This window comes from Sorghum bicolor, chromosome 2 (genome assembly GCF_000003195.3).
Source record: "Sorghum bicolor cultivar BTx623 chromosome 2, Sorghum_bicolor_NCBIv3, whole genome shotgun sequence".
NCBI classification, from domain to species: Eukaryota; Viridiplantae; Streptophyta; class Magnoliopsida; order Poales; family Poaceae; genus Sorghum; species Sorghum bicolor.
The window spans coordinates 37,204,586-37,213,611 of record NC_012871.2 but is presented as its reverse complement, the minus strand read 5'-3'; positions in this window follow the sequence as shown (position 1 = coordinate 37,213,611).

Genomic DNA, 9,026 nt, shown 5'->3' with positions numbered 1-9,026 from the left:
CACTTATAGTAGGTGGGCCTAGCTAGGGTCTTCTAGAAGGTGTCCCGATCTATCCAGGAAGTGGCTCCACCAATTGTTAAGTGTTTGTCATGTTGCTTGCTTTCTTGTGAGCCCATAGATCCATATGCAATGATCTTTCACCATTAAATGAAAACATAGGTTGATCTGAGGGTAAAAATGGACTTTGGGGACCTTGACACAGATTGTGCTCAAAAGCTCAAGCCAAGGTGGGCCCATAGGGGGGTCGAGCGGCCCCCTATGTGGGACCTCCTGAGCTTGGTTTTGTGTTACCTACAATTAGAAGCTAGGAGTACAAGTGGAATTAGTTATTAATAAAATATGTTCATGTTATGTTTATTCTTCCTTAAATCAAGGCATGTTGACGGTGTTTTGAGTGTGGATTTCTATGGTATATCCACCATCAATAGCTAGTACTACCAAAACCAAAATTGAAATGTTTGTCCAATCTTGTTTCATGATCAAAATGCTTTGGACAAGCAATTCAAGTTCATTATGATTTCATTTCATATCTTTATGATGGTTGTCATCAATTACAAAAAAGGGAGAGATTGAAAGCTCAAGTTTGGTTTTGGTAATTAATGACACCAAGTTGCTAATGCTATTGTGTTAAGTAGTTTAATTTAGGCATAGCAACACATGTGATGAAGGAGCCAGGTGACATAGAGTGGTGGACACATGATCACAAAGAGATGAAACATGAGGTGGAGATCATGGTGATGGACAATAAGCAAAGTGAACAAGGCAAAGGTATAAACATATGATTTTTTCTTTTTTTGATCTAAGTTGAGTAGAGAAGTGGTTGACTAAATTTAGGGTAGATAGCCAACTATCAAGAGGGGAAATCACAGTCATCTCTCGAATCAAGTGCTACTAGGTTCTTACCTTGAGCATATACATTAGAATCTAGTAAAGGGCTAACTTAACCCTTGAAAACATTTGTGAAAACTTGCTAACATATGTGCATGAGGTGAAACACTTGGTGGTTAGCTTGCTTGAGCAAGGGTTAGAGAAAGAGCAAAGTCGCACGAGTATTTCTCACTAACAAACACTCATCGAACATCGTGTTAGACAAAGTCAAATGTTGGACCCACGTCCGATGCGTATAGGCCAGTGAGGGCGAAAACAGTTTCGCACATCAGAGCATCTAACGCTTAGGCGTCGGAGCATCCGACATCGACAACTGTAGTAGGTGACATCAGCATGGGCAAACGTGAGCTTTCGGTAGTATTCACTGGATGTGTGGGGGATAAACCCCTATACCCTCATGGGTCGACATGGGCCGCACCATTAGAGGTGGCTCGGCCCATAAGATGAAGTCGTGCGACGCACGACGCTGATCGGCGTGCACCGCAAAGCTACAAGATATCGTACCTAATAGGATACTTTGCTTGTAACTCTGTCCCTTCACAGTATATAAGGAGGGGCAGGGGTCCCCTAGAGGACAGGTCAACACAACACAACGCAATTCAATCCAACACACAGCAATACAATCAGTCGCAGGACGTAGGTATTACGCCCACACGGTGGTCGAACCTGGATAAAAACCTTGTCCGTGTCTTGTGTCACCATCGAGTTCGTAGTTTGCGCACCTGTCTGCCGATAAACTACTACCGTGGGTATACCCCAAGGTACACTGCCGACCAGCTTTCGTCGACAGTGGCGCGCTAGGTAGGGGGTGTGCGTACAGCTCACCTAGATTAACAAGATGGCCATCATCTCCGACTTCGCGGCCATGGCGGGCGGCTTCACGTTCACCGTCAGTTTCAACAGCTTCACCACCACGACCATGGAGGAGGCGTATATCCAATCTGCGATAGTGACTTCTTCATCGACGTCGGCCGTGGTTCCAACCAAGCTGGCTACGACTCCGACTACTCCAGCAATGTCTCCGACCACGCCGACAACGCGTCATCCGCTTCCCTGCTACAAAAGGAGGCAGATCGACGACACCGACCTGCTCGGGTTATCCACCAAGTTATTTAGCCTACTTTCTCAAACCACCAGTCACAATAATAATCGCCGCGAAGAACGGCGCTACGACAAGCGCGACCACCGTCATGACAACAAGTCAAAAAGCTCGAGGGCCAGACAATTTTGTCATCGCCGACCAGACTTTCATCCAAAGATAACTACTCCTCTAATATTTTATTTATTTTTGGCATAACATTTTTTATTATCCTTTAAAAACAACTTTTTGGTTAGCCGACTAGTTTTTTCTCCTACACGAGTTTTCTAGAGCCAGCACTGTCTCCGACTTCTCCCTCCACGTGCATGAGATCCGTCCTCTACGTTCCGGGTGGTCAGCAGTAGCTCTCTGGCAAGGCTGGCAATCCTACGCGTGCCTAGGTTCCGCACCTCATGCTGATTGTTGGCTAGACCAGATCTGGTACAAGCTCTAGGATGAATTAATTACTCGTGCTAATTTTATAACAAAAAATCTAAACCTTATCTCAGTGCTGATTTTTTATCTAGAGTTTATTTATACATCATGTACTACCTATTCTCTATATTTATTTTTCAAGAGTTTGGCCCAGTCAACAAGCTAGGCTCGGAGACTCGTCGACTATTCCCTACACTGTGCTCAGGGACTGCTCCGACCACCGAGCACGTTTACGTTCCCAACCACGCTCGGGGACTTGTCGACTAGTCTCTACGCTTTGCTCGAAGACTGTGCTGACCATCGAGCACGTTTACTTTCTCAACCACGCTCGAGGACTTGTCCACCAGTCCCAACACCATGCTCGGGGACTATGCTGACCACAAAGCACGTTTACGTTCCCAACCATGCTCGGGGACTGGCCGACCAGTCTCTATGCCGTGCTCGGGGACTGTGCTGACCACCGAGCATGATTACATTTCCAACCATGCTCGAGGACTCATCAATCACTCTCTAAGTTGTACTCAGGACTTGCTTCGATTACTCTCCGACCACACCTTTGGGACTGCTTTTCTCAGTTACATATGCATTGGACTGGATAATTTTAATTTTTTAGACCTTGCTACAAGGCTCATACTTCGCCTTCCAGCAAGCTCGGGGACTACATCGTTATGATGCACCTAGCGATGCATCTCAGCATCAAAATTTCTACGTGGATTTTTTTAGACCCTAGCACCACGTGACTACGCCACCTACTACCAGGCTTGGGGATTAAGTGGGCACACTTGACCTTACGGTGAATATGCTTGCTTTTTTAAGTCTATACTTTTCAAAAAAGTAAAGTGGGCACACTTCACCAGGAAAGAAATCTTTTTTCTCAAGAGCACCATGCATTCGAACAGCCTGCTTCTTCGGTGTCGACGTTGATCAGGTGTCAACTGTTCGGGCGTATTTCCTACTGGTCAGAGACGTCAAGCCTCACTGGTCGAAGATGCTCAAGACGACGTGTTACATCATAATACATGGAGCTCGGGGACAAGCTATGGGGGTATAAACCCCTATGCCCTCATGGGTCGACATGGGCTGCACCATCAGAGGTGGCTCGACCCATAAGATGAAGACGTGCGACGCACGACGCTGATCGGCGTGCACTGCAAAGCTACAAGATATTGTACCAAATAGGATACTTTGCTTGTAACTCTGTCCCTTCACAGTATATAAGGAGGGGCAGAGGTCCTCTAGAGGACAGGTCAACACAACACAACGCAATTCAATGCAACACATAGCAATACAATCAGATGCAGGACGTAGGTATTACGCCCACACGACGGCCGAACCTGGATAAAAACATTGTCTGTGTCTTGCGTCACCATCAAGTTCGTAGCTTGCGCACCTGTCTGCCAATAAACTACTACCGTGGGTATACCCCAAGGTAGACTGCCGACTAGGTTTCGTCGACAGGATGCTGACGGTGCATTCGATGACCCTTCGTCGGACATGTCCGACAATTGTGCAAGTTTGCAGACCTCTTTGAGTAGCGTCCGGTGGGCGGATGCCACATCCGGTGCATAGCAACTGCATGTCCAACACTCTGTTTCTCCAAAGCATTAACGTTCTAGTAGCCATTAGTGATTAACGGTCCACATTTAAAGAGAGACATGTGGCAATGATCGAGCAGATGAGGCAGGCGAGCGTTGGACGCTCTACCATGCTAGCTGTTGGGCTGACTATTGACGGTCCTTAAGTACCAAATATAATCATCAAATAAATAAAGAAAAGGATCCAAATGCAACAAACACCTAGACTTAGGGTTTTATCTGACAGAATTCCACAAATTTTGGTGTTTGTCTATTTCTGCAGGGGGTTATCAGGAAATATGGAGGAAAGGCCCACATGTCGGGTTTACATAGAGATATTAACGTGCCGCGCAATTTTCTGTCATCTAGGAGACTCCAGAAGCCACGGGAACGAACGGGAGGCCGAGCGGGCCTAGGGGCAGGGCGTCCGCCCTCCCCCCTTGGGCGCCCGCCCTGCTATAGAGACCAATCAGGTCCCGTCTCCCGGATTATGCTCCACTGACCTAAAGGATTAAGAAAAACCATGCGATTAATGTCGGTTTGATCCGACGGCCCACGTTCACTTGAGGGGACTATATAAGCAGGCCCCCTGGCCCCTGGAGGAGGGCAATCCCATTATTCATTAACATATTTTCCAGACAGGATTCAGAGAGAGAGAGAGGTCCCTCTAGGGATCCAACCTCATAGGGCTTAGCATCCAATGTGAGAGTAGAATTAGTTCTACTAAATTGAGAGAGATAGAGTGGAGGTGTAGATCGGAGGAAGCCCGGCCTGTCAGTGTCTACCTGCGGGATCAAGTCTCCTAACCCGAGGCTTGCTCCTAGGATTCTTCAGTATTTCGACTTCTAAACTCTAGTAAGTTCTTTGTTCTTATTGTTCTTTGGTTTATGAGTTTACGTTAATCTCTTCCAGATGAGTTTAGAGTAATCATTGCTAGCGTAAACGTGGTGTTTGGGCTAGGGTACTCATAGATATACCCTGTCTAGCCGGACCGTGGTAGTAGCAAGGAACGTGACATTTTCGAGCTACCTTTGTAGCCCACATCCCGTTAGCAGGATCGGTAGGGTTTATAGGTGCAGATCGAACATCCTTTGTGGTCTCTAGATTCCATGAGCCTCCCCAATAGAACAGTAGATCATCCTTACCAAGGTTAGAACGAGAGTGCCGTTGTAGTCTTCTCTATACATCGCTCACATCAAATCACATTGTTTGTAGCCTAAAGGGTAGTAGCAATAGATTTGGTTAGTTAGATGCACGCTTTCTCCCAGTGGTAAAAATATAAATTCGATACTCTGGATAACCTCCCGGGTGAAGTGCTCACCGATATCCGTGCGCTTGCGGATTATTTCCTGATGGCGTTAACAAATATCAACAAGCATTTCTGGCGCCGTTGCCGAGGAGAAAGACGGATTGCTAGGATAACTTTGAGTCTTGCTATTATCTTGTATTATACTTTTATACTTTTATTCTTTTATCTTTTTATTTTTTTCCATCCTTATGGATAACTCAAATTCCACACCTATTATTGAATTTTTTGCACCTTCGGAGAGCAGCCATAGACCATGGGAGTCAACAAGTCCTTTCTTTGCCCTAATTATGATCTATGTCCGGAGTTGATTGCAATAGGTCAAAAACCAACCCTTTTCTATAGCCGAGGTCCTATCTTTTAATCAAGAAGATAAACTTTTAGCTACACCTAGGGAATCTTTTAATCTTTCTATAAATTTTGGTTTAAACCTAGCCCTACAAGACCATGTTTTTCCTCGATATTTTCACATTGGTCTTAATCATATAACCTTTGGTAGAGTTTTTCTTTCCTTATCTGTTAGTAAAGCAAGGTATGTCTTCATTCGTAGACATCCTTCTTGCACTAGTCTTCATAAAAAATCCTAGAGATAGAGAAGGAATCATCTCCCAGACGAGGAAAGGAAGTTTCAATAGCCGATTTCCAAACATTTCAATCCCTTGATTCGGCTATCCAACCCAAACTAGTAGTGCTCCAAAATCATCTAAGGGAAGAAGTTAATTCTACCTTTGGAAATTCATTTTGGGATGAGCTTAAACTTCCTGCTTCATAAGAGACCTTTGAGTGCATATAGTTTGAACCTTCCTAAGAAGGGATCTCTTAGAAAGCATCTCAAATCCAATCCCTTTGATGGACATCTAGAAAGACTCAAGGATGGCATCTTAAGTGATGCAATAGAAGGAGAGCGAAGCCATTTAGAAGACAATCTCATCTTCTCCCCTTCTACGCCCACTTTTGATGACTCATTCAAACCTATCTTTAAACACATCCTTGAGCCTAATAATTTCTACTATGCTCTTTCTCTTAAACCCCCCGATGATCCTATGAATCTCTCTAGACATCCCATGCATAAGAGTCACCAAGACCACAAGGAGGATCGAGAAGAGCAACATCAATGGCTAGAGGGCATTAAAAATCCATGTGCTATCACTATTGAGTGGATAGATAAAACAAACTTGAGAGACAATCCTAGATGAATTTTAAGCATTCATGAAGAATCATCCTTGGAGTTTGAGAATGAGAGAAACAACAGTGAGCATGGAAGTTATTTCATAAATACCTCACCAAGTCCTTGCTCATATAAAACATCTCCCCAATCATTTGGTCTCTCCAACCTTACCACATTTGAGATATCCAACCCCCTCTTCCTTTCTATTTATAAAAACTTTAAAGGGGTGGTTATCGATGCATATGTCTATAATAAATATTGCAGATATCGTTGAGTCAATCTTGATATAGGCACTCTTAGGTTGGTGTTGGAGGGGAAACCACTTCACCAACATAATTTGATGGTTTCCCAATGACAAGCCTAGTGTCCTAAAACAAGCACTTATCAGATCGTAACATGAACTTTTAATTATTTGCAACATTGCCTTGTGTATTGAGCATATAAAGATAATTGTAGAAATATTCCTTCGGGCATTCGTGTCACTAACCTTTCTACGATTGGAGCAAGAAGATCCGAGGAATGACAAGCGCAAGGTATGCCCAACCAATCATCATGCAACATTGAATTAAATTCATCCAATCTTGAACTTTGCAAAATTCAAGCTTGGGGAAAATACCTTACATTAGAACATCCTTTGCCATGTTGCTATGTTGGTTGTCCCTACTTTTGAGGCATGCTCAATTTTTCTAAACACTAACTTATTTTTCATCTCCACCTGAGTAGATCTCTATAAATGCTGTCATGCTACCTTTGTCTATTCGCAAGCAAGTGTTGGTTTGGAAGTACTCAACATACTTCCATTGGCATTTAAATTAAGCATGGTGCTTAGGTTAAATAGCCTTCCTTAATCTGATTAGACATGGAGTCTAGTTTGGTTACTGAACCAAAAACTGCTTGAGTAGACATTGGTATATTTTGTTGGACTAACCCCTGCAGGAAAACTTTCAATATCAACCTGGGAAGTCCTGAGATACAAACTCACATTGGAGACAAAGGAGACACATGAAGTTTAACGATTTGCACAAGGAAGACATAGCTCATTCATCATAGAGAGATGATCCATGGAACGAGACAAAGAGTGCCACAAATACGGTGCACAACCGCTAAGAAAGGAAAGCTTCCACAAGGTGATACTGTACCATCACTCTTCAAGTAAGGTAATATCTTAAGGTACTTGACTATCACTTTTATAAGCTTCTCCTTGGTTCTGGCGTTCACGTGAATAAAGAGACAAACATGTTAACTAACCCAATTAATTTAACATGTTTAGTCCTTTAATCTTTGTTCTTAGTGTTGATATTTGGGAACGCAATAAGGAATTGATCCGCAAGCGCACGGATATCGGTGAGCACTTCACCCGGGAAATTATCCAGAGTATCGTATTTATTTTTTTACCACTAGGAGAAAGAGTGCATCTGACTAACCGGTCTATTACTACTAACCTTTAGGCACAAAGAATGTCTTTCGATGTGAGTGATAAATAGAGAAGACTGCAACCGTAGTCTCCTTCTAACCTTGGTAAGGATGATCTATTGTTCTAATGGGGAGGCTAACGGAATCTAGACAACACAAAGGATGTTCGACCCGCACCTATAAACCCTATCCTTCCTGCTAACGAGATGTGATCTACAAAGGTAGCTCGGAAATGTCACGTTCCTCACTACTACCACGGTCCAGCTAGTCAGGGAATATCTATGAGTACCCCAGCCTAAACACCACGTTTACGCCAGCAATGATTACTCTAAACTCTACGCGAAGAGATTAAAGTAAACTCATAAACCATAAGAACAATAAAACAAGAACTTACTAGAATTTAGAAGTCGAATTACTGAAGAATCCTAGGAGCAAGCTTCGGGTTAGGAGAACTTGATCCCGCAGGTACAAGCTTGGAGTAGACACCGACAAGCCGGGCTTCCTCCACTCTACACCTCCACTCTATCTCTCTCAATCTAGTAGAAACTAGAAGATCTATTTCTACCTTACATTGATTGCTAAGCCTAAAAAGAAATATTAATTAGAGAAGAGGTTTTCCTTCGAGGGCACCCCTCAGTCTCTATGATAATTTCTTCCTGTCCTCCAGGGGCCAGGGGGGCCTTGCTTATATAGTCCTCCCCTTCTATGCGTTTTTGGGTCGATAGGCGAGGTGGTACTATGTTTTTCTTGATCCAATAGGTCGGTGGAATATCCCGAGCGAAGGAGTCCTGAATTGGCTCCAACAGGGGGGCGGGCGCCCAGGCTACCAGGGCGGGCGCCCTGGGCCTGGCCCAGCTTCGCCTCCGCTTCGGTCTCGTGGCTTCTGGAGTCTTCTAGATGATGTAAAATTGCGCGGTGCGTTGATATCTCTATGTAATCCCGACATGTGGGCCTTTCTTCCTTATTTCCTGATAACCCCCTGCAGAAACAGATAAACAACAAAACTCGTGGAATTCTGTTAGATCAAACCCTAATTCTAGGTGATGGTTGCATATTGGTCCTTTCCCTTGTTTATTTGATAATTAAAATTGATACTTAAGAACCGTCAACAAATACCCCCATACTTAGGCTTTTACTCGTCCTCGAGAAAAGGATGGTTGAGAA